The sequence below is a fragment of the Equus asinus genome, chromosome 20, assembly GCF_041296235.1.
Source record: "Equus asinus isolate D_3611 breed Donkey chromosome 20, EquAss-T2T_v2, whole genome shotgun sequence".
NCBI classification, from domain to species: domain Eukaryota; kingdom Metazoa; phylum Chordata; class Mammalia; order Perissodactyla; family Equidae; genus Equus; species Equus asinus.
Window position 1 is genome coordinate 76996105 of NC_091809.1, and position 16930 is coordinate 77013034.

Consider the following 16930-nt stretch of genomic DNA (forward strand, 5'->3'; position numbering starts at 1 on the left):
CATTGGATTAAAGTTTAAGGGAAACCTAGGTTGGATTTGAATTCAGATTCTGCCTCTCGTCCCAAACGTTTCTACTATGACATGGAATCCCTGATTTTGAAAGTTGTTTATTAGTTTAAACCACCACAATTTGATTATTATGAATCCAAGTCTGCATCTGATAGATTTCTGTGAAATAAATATTTTGAATTGGCTTCTATCCTGCCTAGGGAAACAACCTGAAAAGTTTGAACTTAGGGACCCATCAGTTAGACTCGATGCTCAAAACATAGGGGCTTGAAGGGGGGAAAATAATCAATTCTAGGTATAAAACGTTGAGTAGAGAGATCTTTTTTAAATTCAGTGCATATGAGGGAAGCCCTCTTCTCTATGTAAGGCTGATCCCATCTCCTTTCTTTGATTGATTGCTAAATCTATTGATGAGGGAGCTGTTCAGCCAGAATCCCCGGCAGCAAGGTCAGTGGACGCATTCCTGAGCGGGGAGGCTGGGGTCTGTGCAGGAGCCTCCTCCCGGCATGAGCATTTTGAGTATGCAGAACACATCTGCTCAGCCCGGAGCCGGCAGTTAGTGCATACACACACACACACACACACACACACACACACACGCTCGCACGCGCACACACACACACACACACACACACACCAGCGCTTTCCCCTCAAGTGAGGCGGCATTAGCAACGGCAGTCCCAGCCTCTTCGGCTGAGGCACCAGCGGCCACTGCCTGATTGTTGGAGCAGCGCTGGAGCCCAGTTTCCGAGGGACCTGGGAACACGCTGCTGTCACAGCCAGTGGCAGACAGCCACTTCTTCCCCGCTGCTTCCCTAGCCCTGGCCAGAGGGCATCCTCTTCCAAAAGCCGGTCAGCCTGGGGAGGAGGTTGCTCCATGAGGAAGGTAAGACTGCCTCCCAGTCGCTCTCTCCTAACGCCAGCTGTCTCACAGTCCACTTTCAGGTAGGCGCTTGCAATTTCTTGTTTTTAGGTATCGGAAAACCTTCTCCGTCATCGCATTTACTTTAACTGACAAAGTCTCTTTCGCTATAGGAAGCAGAACGCCAAGGGTTTGATAGTTCAGAAATGATTTTTCTGATTAAAGTTTTGATGCAGATGATAACTCTCCTTCTCTCTCCCCACCCTTATTAATGTTCCACAAATGTGAAACTCAGCTTCAGGTTTTCACTCACAGACACCTCAGCATTTGGAGCGCCTGCCGTTCCGACCTTTTGAGTTAGTTGACAATTGTTATGCAACTCTGCCTGTGTAATTTAAAGAACTTTAAATATTCTCTTCTTCGGTTGTGAAAAACATACCTCTGTCTTCTAAAATAAGAGCCAAATGACTCAAACTCTTCCTCAGCATTTCACATTCGGTAATATAGACAGGAGGGAAAGTTGCTGAATCACAGAAGTTTAATATTCATGCAAATTGCTGTATTTGTCAGAGAAAGCCAGGAAGCAAATGTCTTTTCATCTTTTTGAGCTCATATGCGTATCTGGATAATGTGGGTTTGAAGAAGGGAAGTTTCTGGTTGAGATAAGTCTGTCTGCTGCAGTAAGGTGGGTAAACTGATTATTTGTTATGGTAGAGGATTAACTGGAAATTTCTTCTGCTTCAATGAGCTAGATCCTAGGATGCATTCTTAGCTGACAAATCTCTTTGTAAAACTCCAAACAAACGATTTGTTGATTTGAGCCTCCTTGCTCTAATAATGTTAACCTGCATATGTTATTGCCCCCAACATTTCTTGTCTGTGCATGTTTTCTTAGCTAAAATTCTAAGCAAAAATAATAATAATAATAATAATAGAGAAAAATTTGAGCAACTTTTTATCATCCTCATCCCTTAATATTCCTTTCAATTATTTCATGCACATCATCTCACAAAAAATTCCATGGGGGGATGATAGTCATAGTTTAGCCAATTGAGTTGAAATGATCCTAAGGAAAGAGTTTTCTAGAAGACATGCATTCTATATGCCAGTCAGGCTCATGGTGCCTCTGAGTTGTTACTGAGTTTAAAAGTGAGGTTTTGAAGGAATTTGTGGTAAGCAGTGAGTTAATCAGAAGACGCAGGTTTTTGTGACTGTTTTTACAGGCAGCACTTTGTGCACTGCTCTTGTAAAAGTTAGTGTCTTTTTTCATTACCCTTCTGGGAAGTGCCTCCAAGCCATAGCGTGTCTTGATGGCATGCCTGTCTTGATGTGGATGAGGTCAGTTCTGATGTGGGAGCATGGCACACGACACTAGGCAGATCTAGGTTTATGCTTGAAAGTCACGGAATCACTTGGGGTCAGGAATTTTCAAGCTCAGCCAGCCAGGTACCTTCTCCTCTAATAACTCTAGGGACCCTCAGAGCAAAAAGACCATGTGTGTGGTGCTTTCTGTCTGTTGGCCCTTTGGAAGGCAGAGGAAAGAAAGAAGAGTTGCCTTCCTCACTTGTCATTAATGTTTGATGCAACCAATCCCTCTGCAGTGTTCAATAGAGACTTTCAGTCCATGACAAATATTTAACATATATTTTGTGTCACTGCTTTCATCTCTCATACTATCTATGGTTTCTCCATTGGCTGCTCTTAAAATAATTTGGCAAAGTATATTCTACTGTCTGCTATACAGTAACACATACATCAAGAAAGCAAAACTTTACTTTTTGCTACTTCACACTTTGATTCATATTAAAACTTGGAATAAACCTGCTCATATGACTTTCTCCATGGTGCTGTGGCAGCTGATGGCTCAGCCTAAGGTATTGGTGTTGCTCCTGGTAAAATCAGGAGATCAGAAGCAGCAAGGAAGATAGAGGGCACATAATTCTTTCTTTTGATGTCGGGTGGGTGGTGTGTACTTGGAATGGAATCTTGGAGAGAGAGAGAACACACTTTTTGTTTTTCTTTGCCAATGGCGACCAATTCAGCAAGCAACATAAGAGATCCATAGATGTTCTCTTAACCAGGGCTCTGGGTGAAAGGTAATTTAACTCAGTTATTGAGCTCTCTTTCTCGTTCTTGGTCTCCCTCACTCTACGTTCTCCCTGATGTTGATTTGTGATGTCAGCTGCTTGCACATTATGGATAGCCATTCTGAGCTGTCTTTGCTGAGAGAGAATCAATTTCATTTTATTTGGAGCCAGGGGTGATGACTTCTCTGTCACTATGCTGGCTCCTTGTCACCAGCCTTCTTAATTTTGCAACACTTTTTTTTCTCCTCTACATTTGATGGCTTTTCTTGGGTAACTTGGTAAATTGCTATTTGGGGGGATTTTTTACAATTAAGGCAAAGGATGAATACTACAGACTGGATCAAAGAAGCAGGTTAATGTTCAGTACTGTGATATCACACACACTTCAATTCTCGGCAATCAATGGGGTGAGATTGATGGTGCAGTCCGCAGACATTTCCACACATGCATGGTGACTTTACGGACCTATGCTGACCAAGGCAAAAGGAAAAGAGAAAAATACAAGAAAAACTTTATAAGCTTTCATAAAATGCAAACAGGTGCTGACTACCAAGAAAACCACATAGTTATACTCACAAGTTGATTTTCCCCAAATTGCCTTGGATTATACAGTAGCTCTAACAATGGCATATTGTATGCACCCTTCAGGGCTGTACTGAGTGATGGCTGTAAATTAGAATGAAGAGAAGAAAACGCTCTACAGTTTCAATATTGAGGAGAATTAGGATCCAGATGGTAATGCTTTTTATAGCAATACATTGGATGGTGTTGCAAGCTTCTGTGGCTACTGCCCTATTATATTCTCCCTGCTGAAATGCAGTTTGGCAGAGAAATTGATTGCACAGAGCCATCTTGCACACCTAAGAAAGTGAACTTCCTCTCCATGTTAAATTTTCCATCTTTGCTGGCTTATTTTTATTTCCCTAATCCTTATTTTTTCTTCCACTCAGATTCCAAATTCAATCAAAAGTAAATAATGTGGTTTGTGGTTATTGTTGCTTTAGTTTTAAGGTGTTTTCTTTCCTCTCTCTCACTCTTTTTCTTTGCCCCAGGTATCTTTCTCACATTTTGAGTGCATCTGAAAAGTATATGAGACTGTTTGGACATGGATGCAGAATGGCTATTAGACAGCCTTCCATCCGGCTTTCTAAATGTCTCTAGTCTAAGACCAGCTCTTCTAATTATCCTGTCTCTGTAAGGACAATTCTGATGAGAACTGATGGGGGAGCACCTCGCTTGTTTCCTTGTTCAAGACTTTAAGTTTGCTTTGAAGGGGTCATTTTTCTCCTTTCTGTACTCTCTGGTGAGAATCTCACCACGTCCAACCTCTGGGGCCACAGTGACATCTCTATTCAGGCGTAGATATAAAGAGTGAGCCACCTAGTGGTCATGAAGCGTAACTTTAATATTCTTAGCTGAGCCTTCCAAGTCGACGACAGGGCATTGCTAATTTTCTGTTATATTACAAAGGGGTGTTGGTTTTCCGAAGGCTTCCTCTAACGGTATTTTCTGCTTCCCAAATCAATTGTTAGTCACAAGTACAAATTTCTTCACTTTATGCCTGACTTTTATTGCCTGATATAGCCTGTCTCTTTCACCTCAAATTTTTGCTTTTTGTGTGCATATATTTTTTAAAAAATATGTCTATGTTATTGTTCGTGTATTCAATAATACATATTTTATACATATGTTATACAGATTAAAGTATCAAGATACTTCAATAAAGAAAAAACTTCATAAAGAAAGCAATAAAATGACATGTTTCCTCGGGGTACTTATACTGCATTTCAAATAGCTTATATATAAAAATAGTTTAATATATCTACATGTTGGTGCTTGAGGCAGTATTTATATATGTGTGAACGTAAACATATGAAGAGAATACAAAAGAAAGTAAATAAATAAATATAGATAGGTAGATATGGGTAAATGCACGCCTTTGTTCTAGATCAAAATAGAGCTGTTAGGTGTTCTTTCCTATGCCTTTTTTCAGACTCTAATCCAGCTAATCACCTACCAGACTACAACAGCCTGAGCCTTGTTTGCTTATTCCTCTTGAGCACAGCTCTCTCTGTCTTTCAGGTCAGCACTGGCCTTAGTGTAGGGGGCATATCTCTGGCTGGAAAAAACTCTTTGGAAGGATTGTGGCTAAGGGCATGCCTTTGGGAAATGGAGTTCTCTAAATATATACTGTGAGTGTGGAGGTGTTGTGCAAATAAAGGACACGATCATTCCAGGTGATTATTTCCAATTTGGAAGAGTCGGGGTCAGAAAGGGGAGATCCAGTTAAATCAAGATTTGCTTTAATTGTTTTTTACTCTATCAAAAAGAAAAACAAATTTGAGAAGTGGAACGGCAGGTCATTCGGTTAATTCTTGAACGCATTATTTAAAGAGCATGCTGGCTAGGATCAAGGGGTAGCTCTGCTTTCCAGGTCTTAAATTCAGTCTCCGTTTAGGCAGCCCCCGTCTTATCAATGCTGTTCTCCAGCTGCTCTTACTCATTTAGGCACATAGCCAGTATAAACCAATAACTCTTTGCACTTTTTTAAAAAATAGCAGAAAAACATTATTTTGAAAGTTGCTTTTCCAAGTATGTTACCTACAGCTTGAAGTATGACTACAAACAGAAATGAATAATTGTTGATGTGATCTCAAGAAGTTATCATGTAATGCTCCACTTGTTTGAGACCTAAATGGTGAAAAGAAGTTCAGGTGTCTTATTCCATTATTGCCCTTGAAGTAGAATCAGGTATAATAAAATCATTCTATTCGTCAGCAGCCAGCTCCCATATCATTTCGAGGAAATAGAAAAAGTGCATTAAAATAGTTTTAATATAACAAGTAAAAATCTTGAGTATTCAAATCTTCAGATAATTCCCACTAAATGTTGTGTTCCTGAAAATTAGTAAAAGTGTATGCTTAAACAGTGACAAAGTTCAATGTAAAATTTTATGTTGATATTTTTGGATTGTAAATATTGCTTACTTGGGGGACACATGAAATTAAAGATGAATAGTTAAAAGAAAAGTTTATTGTTCATCTCTGAATTTTCATTTGCAAGTTCCCGTGTATGTGACAGGGATGGGAGTACAGTCTTGATTGGGATTTAGCTTGGTTTTCACAAGCAAATGTTCCTCTCCCTGTAGGTCTGTAAGGTAGACCTCAGTGAGATGAGTTACTAGATGCATGCAGATCTGTAAGCGTTTTAATATATTTCAAGTTGATGGCTAGTAAGCAACGCAATTATTCTCTCATAAAAAAAATTGGGTAAAAAGGAATAAAGAGCCCTTAATTTCACACGGCTTTAGGATATGAGGCACTGAAGAGACAGCGAGTCCCTGCCCCACCCCCACCGTCAGTCTCCTTCCCTCCATCCCTCTTTTCTTTTCTTTTTCTTTTTTTCCCTACCAAGCCAACATACTTATCTGACCTCCTAGTTTTCCATTTAAGGATCTAAAAATCCCCAGTCAACATTCACTCTCTGAATTGTGATGCATTCAGTTAATTATTTTCCACAGTGTCCTTTAAACATATGTAAATTAGACTTTTGATGAACTGGAATATTTTACAGATTCTCTGCATAAATCACACTAGGTTGAAAAAAAAACAACGTGTTTGAGGAGCTGGATATTTTTGGACCTTTCTCATTTGCTTCAGAGACTGAGGACATCTCGGTGTTGCTGCCTTCAAGTCTATGCCTTCAGGGGCTGGCAGGCTGCACATTTGTCAGAGAGATATATTCCTCAGTTTATCTCTAGCTTTAAAGAAAGCTTATCATGTGCCTACTATGTGTCAATTGAAGCTGTGAGTGAGCAGGTGTAGTAATACAAACTCTCCAGTTTTCTAGGCTAGTTTTCCGAGGTAGTGTTTATTTATGAATATATTCATGTATTTGCTTTAATAGTAATATTTATTATCATCATTATTGTTTAGTTACAAGCAATAATTTAGAAAACCATCCCACTCATCTATCTTCACAATAGTCCAAAATAAAGTATTCTGAAACTGATAATTGTCTCATTGAATATTCAAGTAATAAGATAGTGCTTAATCATTCTAAATAAAATGTGTCATTTAGAATAACTCAATTGTCTTACCTACTGTGGCACCAAAGATTGTCAGGTCATCCTTTTATATTAATTTATAGATTTCAAATACCTAGCAACAGTGACTATGTCATATACCCTAGGTTTCTTTAATTTAGACTGAATGTTTCCAATTCATTATTTGTTCCTTGTAATGACTTTTTTTTTGATCCACTATTATCACTGGTGTTTGAATCCCTTACAACAATGAAAACACAACCTTCCCAATACAAAAAGGAAAATAATATTCCCAGTGCTGCTTCACATTCTAGGTATTTTGCATTAAAGTGATTGACTATAAATGGTTGTTTGGTAAGCTGAAACAGTCTTGACTTGAGGGGATTTTGTGTCAATAGCTTTCTCAGCAGGCTCAAGCATGCCCACATAATGGTGAACTGAATATTCTCCCTGATTCAGGGGATCTGGTGTAGGGTACCTAAGGAAGTACCAATCTTCAGCTTGGGACTTGAGAAATAAACTTAATCAGCTAAGGAGAACCAGAAAATGCCCTACCTGTTTACACACCCACCATTTTGCATGTGTGTGTCCATCTTAAAACTCTAGAGTGGCGTCATCTTCTACACAAGGATGAGAATCTCACATGCGACTCTTTCTGACGTCACTGACCACCTTGGCCACCTTGTCCAGGTGTTCTTGTGGTTAACACAGATTTCATATTTGTAGTAAAGTGTGACTGATGTGTCTCCGATCTTCTGGACTCTCCTTACCTTTGGTTTCTGTTCAACTAATTGAGCGCATCCTCCAACCACAGTTTTAGGTAAAAAGGAAAACTACTGAGAAGAACATTAAAAGGACATACTCTCCCAGTTAAACAGAGACAGCAACTCTCATTTACCTTTTGGGATGAAAAAAAAGACAGAGATTTAAGTAACAATTGCAATTTTGCCTGTGTTAACATTGCTGAGAAAAATCACTTTTCAACATTTAAAATCCTTTCTATATTTTCTGCCTTATAACTTAGAGGAGAATAAGAATAGGATTTAACTTTCTCACGCATATAACCATTTACTGTACACACAAATTTTACAGATATTTTCTGTGTATGTCTCCACTGCAAATTTCTTGAGGTTAAGGGCTTTTCACAATGTTATCAAAACCTTCACAATCATTAAAATTACCTGACATGCTTTTAAAAAAAGTAATGATAGCTTTCCATTAATCTCTCATGGAGACTATTGTCATTTAGCGATTCTGGGATGGGTGCATAAGAATTTGTGTTTTTAGTTAGCAATTCGTATAATCACAATCACAGAAGTTTGGCAAACCGTGAGGTAAGAATTTGTGTTTTTAGTTAGCAATTCGTATAATCACAATCACAGAAGTTTGGCAAACCGTGAGATAGATCTTTGTGTGTTCCATTGCTACTTGCACATAGTAGGCACATAATTTTTTTGTATAACTAAATTTCATCTTATTGGACCCAACGTGCTGCGACCTTTTTAAACCTTGAATCTGTGATCTGACCCAACTAGCTTAGCCACTCAGCCTTGTGTCATCGATGAATTTACCAGTGAGTTTTCTATGTCTTATGCATTTGCACGTATGACCCTGAACAGGATGGAGTGCAACAACCTGCCAATGACCTCTAGTTTGGCACTGAAGCAATGATTCACATTAATTGTCATCAGTGCTTAAACTAAAAATCCATCTAACTATGCATCCTTTATTCTACATGCTTTCATTCTCTTGGTAAGGATCTATGTCAATTGAGACTTCATCAAATCTTTAATGAAATTACTGTCTCTTAAAATAATTCCTTAGTAAAGTGATTCAATTAAAAAAAGTTTTGTTGGCATGACTTCTTGTAAATCTATATAGGCTTCTAATAATCATTACTTCTTTTTTGAAATCTTTACAGACTGTATGCATGATGATCTATTATCGAATTTTCTTGGGTGGATGATAAACTTACAAATTTACTTTTTCTTATCATCAGTCTTTGGCAGACTCTCCTATTCTCCGGGATTTTTGAATAATTACCAAGAGCAGTTTTTCTGTCACACCTGATGAACACCTTTGCATAGGTATATGTTCTGTAACTATATTCCTATGTCTTATGGGTTTTAATCCTGGCTGGAATCCTACGTTTGTGTTGCCATTTACAGTATGAATGGATACTTACTTTTTTTACTGAAAGCAAAAATTCATGGGATAATTTTTATTCTCTCAGTTTTTATTAAAAATTATATCGCTGTGGACCCATCCCCATGGCCGAGTGATTAAGTTGGTGCATTCTGCCTCGGCAGCCCAAAGTTTCACCTGTTGGGATCCTGAGCGCGGACCTAGCACCACTCACCAAGCAACACTGAGGTAGCATCCCACATAGCAGAGCCAGAAGGACGTACAACTAGAATATGTAATTGTGTACTGGGGGGCTTTGGGGAGAAGAATGAAAAAATATATCACTAGCCCAAGACAACAAACTCCTCTCTTCCATATTCTTGTTTTTGTTGCAAATATGCATAAATTATCTTCTTCTATTATTTTAACATTTTTAGGGATCTCAGCTCAGTCTGGATTTTAGCTTTATGAAAAAACTTATATAGGTAATTTTATACATTTAAATCTTTTTTATTAATTTCAAAATCTGCATGGGGGCTGGCCCAGTGGGGCAGTGGTTAAGTGCCACATTCTGCTTCGGTGGCCCCAGGTTTGCAGGTTTGGATCCTGGGTGCAGACATGGCACCACTTGGCAAGCCATGCTGTGGCAGGTGTCTCACAAGTAAAGTAGAGGAACATGGGCATGGATATTAGCTCAGGGCCAGTTTTCCTCAGCAAAAAGAGGAGGATTCGCAGCAGATGTTGGCTCAGGGCTAATCTTCCTCAAAAAAAAAAAAATCTGCATGGGTACTAAAAAATTGGACTTATGCCATCCAGAAGTCCTTTGAGCACTTGACCTGACATTAGTCAAGACCACAGAATAAGTAGCTTTAGGAAACCTTGATATGAAAACTCTGTTTGATGAATATAGTATTATTTTATGCAAAGTTGGGAACATTATATCATTGCTACTCAGTGAGTTCAAAACTTGACTCTTATTTGCCTCTGACATTTTGCATTTGGGAATGCATTTAAGAAGACGTCTTGAGACATAATCAGAATTGGACAGGAAAAAGAAACAGTGAAAGGTGAAATCATAACCATCCACAAAATAATAAAAATCACAGTATATTGCCAAGTGGTAAAAGTTACATTTTGAGAGGTTTTTTTTTTAAATAAAATCATCCAAGTGAGAGTTGGCTAATATTCAGATTCATTAAAAAAAATCAACCTAGAAACACTAATTATGAATTGCAGGATTTTAGAAAGATAAAGATAACATACAACAAGTGAATGTTATACTCGACACTGGTATATTGGATTGTTTCTAAAAGATATAATATTACTGCATTTCTCCCTGGAGTTAGTCCCTGGGGACAAGTGAGGAGATCTTTTTAGGTTGCTGAATATTTGATTTGTTTTCAGTTGTATTTTCAGTTTGCTATAGGCAGGGAAGACCCAGAATGTGGAGTAGAGAAATATCAAGGGAGTCAAATAACTATTACATAAACTTAGAGATTGAATATTATATGATTGTGTAAAAACAAACCTTTTTCTCTACATCTGTCTGTAAGTATCAGCATTTTCTTCAGAGCAACACAGTAAAACTATAAGCTTAAAATTTTTTCATAAGCTGTGGGAAGCATATGGTGAATTTGGCTTATATTAAATATACTCTTTAGGGGATGCTGAAAGGTCACCAGTATCTTGATTTTGGTGGCCTCAGACATATTTCTTTCTCTTAATCCTCTAAGAGAACCTCAATTAGAAGCCCTTCTTTGGAGAAGGGAAAAAGGAAAGACACAAAAGGTTCTTTATGATTCCAACATAAGGCCTACTTCACAGGAGCAGAGGTGAGCATGTGAGGGAAGTGTCTTTCACTTCCTTTCATTTTCCTCTCTCCAGGTTGTGCATAATTTAAATCTCTTGTTTGGCTAAGCTTTTGTTGAGAGTTTGAAAAAGCAGAAGCTTAGAGAATGAACCTGAGATTGCAATTCAAGAACTCAGTACCTGAATATTTCTCTGCAAGAACAGAGGGAAGGAAGATCAGGGTCAGAATTCAGGTGGATTATGGATGGCCAGGACAAAGTGCTCACACAGCACCTGAGTCACAAGAGGTGAAGTATTGAGCTAACATGCCATCTGAAAGACAGCCTCACAGAGAGGTAACAGAGAGAGTCTGCAGATACCTCACAGGACTGTCTCGCACAACCTTGATTTTCAAGTTGCCACTTTGTATTTAAACAAAGAAAAAAGATGCCTGTAAGAATAAAGAGGGTAGCACCTCACCTCCCATTTCTTTCCAGTTCACTGTGTCTCTCCCCTTTCTCTATCACTATGGTTGCCATGTAAATTCCTGACCAGTTAAACGTGGCAGTGCTGACAGAAATCAGCAAGGGGAGGGATGGCCAGTGTTTCTGGTTGTTAGTTTCTAATTTGACTTTTTTGTGGCAGATTTTGTGCTTAGTGTTTCATGAGCACCGTTTATTTTCATCTTCAACTGATCCATGAGATTGGGTTTATGATTATTCTTCTTTTGGAGAGGAGGAAATTGAGGTCCTGGGAAGTTCCTAAAAGGTCACAAAATTCCTAACCAGAAGACTTTAGTGTCAATGATAATTAGTAATAGATCGAGGATATTCGTTTATCCTTTGATCTATCCCCAGCACATTATTTTCTAATTACTAAACTAAAGCTCATACCATAGCAAATGCAGCTAAGTGAATGCATACTTCTCAACTACTGCTAGATCTGTTTCTTAGGACCCATGAGGGTAGTAGAATGTGGTGTTTGAGTTTAACCACTCTGTTCATATCATGCTTCTCTGCACCAACTGGGTGATCTTAAGTAAGTTACTTAGCTTCTGTTTGTGTGTCAGTTTTCTGACCTGTAAAATGGGATAATACTAGTGTCTTCCTCATTAAGTTGGTGTGAGGTTTAAATGTGTTCATATGTATATATAAAACACTTAGAACACTTGACACTTGACGAGCACTTTCTAAGTGTTAAGTATAATTTTCTTGTTTCCATCCCAATAATCGAAAAAAAAGTCTCAAAGCTACCAGTTTGTTTTTCCTTATTTCCTCTTGTGTTTCATACGATCCTTTATTCTGTAGAACACATGACATCGACATATGTTTTCCAATTCTGCGTGGGATGCTAGGGCTATAGACAAGTCTACATCATGCTCCCCGAGCTCAGGAGCTTGGACAAGCGACAAAATACTTGGAAAAAGAATATGACGGGTGCTGTAACAGAAGAATGAATACTAGATATCATGGTAGTAAGTATCCATTCTACTACAATAAGGTTTCAGAAAGGTTGCAATTATTGACCTTGGTTGTGAAGGAGAAATTCACAAGGTCAAAAGAGTGCGTGAAAGATGCGCTAGGCCCTGGGACCAATACAACATTTATAGAGATATGAGAACAAAGAGGTTTTTTGTTTTGTTTTGTTGAGAATAGGTAGAGGATGAATGCAGGGCAAATATGGAGGAGAGCAAGGATCTGATATTGCAAAAAGTGGGCAAGTGCCAAAATGTGGAGAAATTCTATCTCATACAAAGAAGCTTTCATGAATTTTTAAGCCAGAGAGGGACATGCTGCTCGAAGGTATCTCAAAACAATAATGGACTGTGGCAACGTTGATTGCAAAGATGGCAAAGATACCAATCTTCCAAAAATGTGTCATCTTTCTATAATTGAGAATAATTGGATTTCTTCTTACTGGAAAGAAGAAAATGCTATTATTCCTTCTGTCTATGAATAAAGTTATGATTCTCCATGTATGTTCCTAGGAATTCTCTCTAGGGAAAAGGACATTAAGGGATGAATACTTTTGAACTGACAAAGACTAAGACTCCTCGAAGGAAGTGTTTCAGAATTCATCATTATTGTCCCCCAGATCCAGTCCGTGCAAGTGATAAATTATTCTATCCTTTCTCAATAGTAAATTAGACTATTTATATATATATAACATTCCAACTTTATTCAGATTCTAAAAATTGGTTGTGTGGGTAGTGGTGCACACTACTGCCCATGGCTACCTGCTCTCTGTGGCAGGATTTTTAAAAAAATATTAAAATTAAAATCAAGTAACATAATATATAGGATGTAATATACTTCAGAAGACCTAGATGACTTGAGCTGAAAAAGTAATAGAAGAGAATGAAAACTATTCCATTTTTCACTCTCTGGATTAGCTGAACTTTCCCGTTCCTTGGGAATTGGGTGAAGTCTAAGTTGACGCACATTTAGTAGGTTATCAGATTGACTAAACAACTTGCGTGCTCCTATAGATGAGGGATTTCAATGTCTACAGTCCTCTTCTCTCGCTCTCTCTCTCTCCCTTTTCCTCACCATTCCTCTATTTCTCTTACTCTCTTTTTCCCTAAAAAACAAAATGATCTAATTGAGTAGAAAATACTTTGCGCTCAGAATTTGCCCTGGTTGTGAATCCTGGATCCCTCATTGACTTGATGTCTGAATTTGAAAAGTCACTAGAGGTTCTTGGTTTCCATTCCTTATCTACAAAATACAGGTAATATTTATGCCATGTTTTCTCTAAAAAATAAAAGAAATAGTATGTTAATGTAATTAATTATCTACCTGAAATATCAGAAATATTTAAACATTAATTGGCCCTGGATCCTAACTATGGTTTGCTTACATTAACTATGGCTACAACTGTTTAAAGTTTATCTTACCTTAGAAATTCTGAATTAAATTATCATTGACTTGGTCACTAAAATGAATTGATGAATTCTGTACATGCTTAGGTTAAAAAAAGGCAGTTTCATGACAATGATCAGATTATGTTTTCCTGATACCTTCGACTATAAATTCCTTGAGACATGGATGTTATCTTATTTATCTTTATATTCTCAGGGTGTGGCATCATGACCAGATACATAGTAAGTGAAAAATTTATGTTGAATGATTTTTTTTTAAGTTGACATACATTAGCAGAGACTAGCTGGCCTCATTAAATCGTACAGCATCTAAGTAGGCTATTCACCTCAATGACTGAACATTTATGTTTAAATTATATTTCACCAACATACCAAACACAGGTTAACTGTGTCATGTCTTTCAATAATGTTTTTATGAGAAACTAAATGGAGCTACATGTAGAAATGCTTTATGATAATTGGAAAACTATGTTTTTGTTCTGTTTTTTGTTGTTTTATTTTGTGGTATTTTCAGGCATGAGACCAGACCTGCTGTCAGCTGTAGCTAAGGTTACATAAGATCCAGCCACGTATAGAGGTCTCAGACTAACTTTCTGATTCATGGTATAATGAGAAATCAAGATATGATGGAATAGGTTGAACATGACTCATTTCCAGATAATTTTAAGTTGAAAATTAATCCTAGAAGTTCCAAAAATGTCTCTAGGCAGTGACATAGTAAATGGACTCCTACATGAATGTTTTAAAGGTATATCCAAATTGCTCAGTGAAGTGCGCAGAGTCATACACATACAGAAACCAATTTGTCTTACCTCCCCTCAACAAATCCGTTTGATACAGCTCAACGGTATTTTAAAATTACCTATTACGTGAAGATTCAGCATGTTTTTATTTTCTCACAATCTGACTCGAGACAATTTATAGCTCTTATCTGTGCTTCAGATTTTTCATCAACAAAATGCAACAGTAGGAATAAATGTAGTCTTAAGATTTTTTCCAGCTCTAATATCCCAATATCTGAAGGCTGTGATTGACTCTACTACTCTGGTAATATGCTATTTTTATTCTAGGTTTTTTTTAACCTTTGAGTTTTTTGTGAGAGTATGTCTTTCATTTTGTGACTCCTAATCAGTGTAAGCCCAAGTGTAGAGTCTAGAGTCCTAGTAGCATCCTCTAATATGTCCCATTTCTTAAAATTCAGCTCCTGATATTTTCTCACGTGTCATTGTCTTGGTTATATCTTTTGTGAGCACAAAGGTACTAGAAGATTGCCTGAAGCTGGTTGGCCGTGAGTTAAGCTATTTCGGAAAATAACTTATGTAACCAGAGAATATTGATGTTAGGGACACTTTATGGATAAGCCAGTTCGGTGGTTCTCAAGTTTTAGTGTGCATCAATATACATAGAGGTCTTTTTCAAATGTAGAGTGCTGGCCACACTCCCAAGTATTCCGATTCAGTAGATCAGGTGGGGCTCAATAATTTGCATCTTTAACAAATTCTCAAATAATGATGATGATGATGATGCTCGTCTGGAGCCACACTTTAAGAACCACTTTTCTAGGTCCACTCTCTTGCTAGGAACAGGTAGTCGTGGTTCAAATTTATGTAGCAAGTTAGCACCAAGTGAGGTCCAAAACATTGTTGTGACACCACACCTGGTTCAGTGGTTTCTTTCATTAAATAATCAATGTTTCTGCTAATATATTCTATGGAAGGTTACTTATAGCAGAAGCACACATTAAAGCAAACAACAATTATTTACTTTGTTTGTTTGCAGTTACATTTGATCAGAATATGTGTTTCTTCACTTAAATATTATGATTAATAAAGCTTCTACCAAGTCTTTAGTTGCTATGTTTTACAAATATCTTCTTAGGCAATTTTCTTTTTACTTTAGTTGCTTTATAATCCATTCCACTGGTATGCTTTGAAATTGATTTTAATTGCCGTTTTTCTTACCAGAACTTCTCTCTTACTGTTAAAGCCATAGTCACAAACTGCTGATGCCGACCAGTTTCTAACTGAGAATACTCAATTTTCAACACAATAGTAGATACTTTCCTCCAAGAGTCTTGATGTTTGGTTAATGTCTGAAATCATTGTCCACAGGTGGGCTTCACTTGGCAGAAGGAAAATCAGATTGAGAATTAAATTGCTTTTTTTCTTTTTAAGATTTTCTGTCTGGACCTTAATACCTTTAATCAAGCAAGGTGCTACATGAATATCAATCAAAGGACTGAAAAGTGATTAGCGTGTCATGCCAAAGGATCAGATACTTTGAAACAGAGGGAAAGCTATGCTAGGACAAGTGTTTTTCTGTTTATCTTTTATTACACTAGCCCTTGCTCCAGGCCAAAAAGGAAAAACAAACTATAAACGACTCAAAAAGATGCAGCAGATCTGTGAGAATGTGTAAGTCTGTATGGGGAGGAGGCCAATAACTCGACATTTTCCTGCATAGAAAGAGAAAAAGAAAGCATCTAGGGTTTGGTCAAGCCAGGAAGAAAAATTCCTGAAACATTTGCACAGACTGAGCTGGATAATGGAAAACATACAGCTTTGTGGGCAGACAGACCAATGCATGAACGACACCTCCCAACTTATTTGGCTATGACCTAGGGAAAATTATTTAATCTCTTGGAATCTCAGTTTTTCTCATCTGTGGAAAAGGTTGCGAATAGCATTGTTTTTCTAGGTTATAGTAAGGATAGCTGCTCTGAATGCAGGCGGGCATCTGTCTCTTGTTGTCTTGAGTACTCCTAACACTAGTCAAGGCAGAGAATGCAGGAGACTCAGCCACTTTATCCTTCAACTTTATCCCCCAGAGATACCTATATAACCTTAAGATGGATACATACACTAAAATGCTGATGGGTGCCTTGCTTTATACTTTAAAAGGTATCATTGCATGTTTTTCATTTGAGTCTGATAATTAACCAAAAATTGACTCTGTCACAGATTTTAGGAAAATAAAGTATTTTGTTGTTAATTCCAGGTCACTTAAATATACTTTCATTTCCTCCATCCAGAGTTTGGGTTGTCCCAATTGTTAAGTCGATGATCTAGCAAACATAAAATACGTTAGATCGAAGGAAAATGTGACACTGTGACAGAATTTGGTATCCTTTATTT

The 16930-nt window shown here is 37.7% G+C and overlaps 1 long non-coding RNA gene across 1 annotated transcript in view; it reads left to right on the top strand.

The window, feature by feature from the left end:
• Positions 1-629: 629 nt before the first annotated feature.
• LOC123279065 (uncharacterized) overlaps positions 630-16930 on the top strand; it is a 1363420-nt gene continuing 1347119 nt past the window's right edge. The window contains exon 1 of the long non-coding RNA XR_006516888.2: positions 630-895. This is a non-coding gene — a long non-coding RNA (uncharacterized lncRNA). The remainder of the gene's footprint in view (positions 896-16930) is intronic.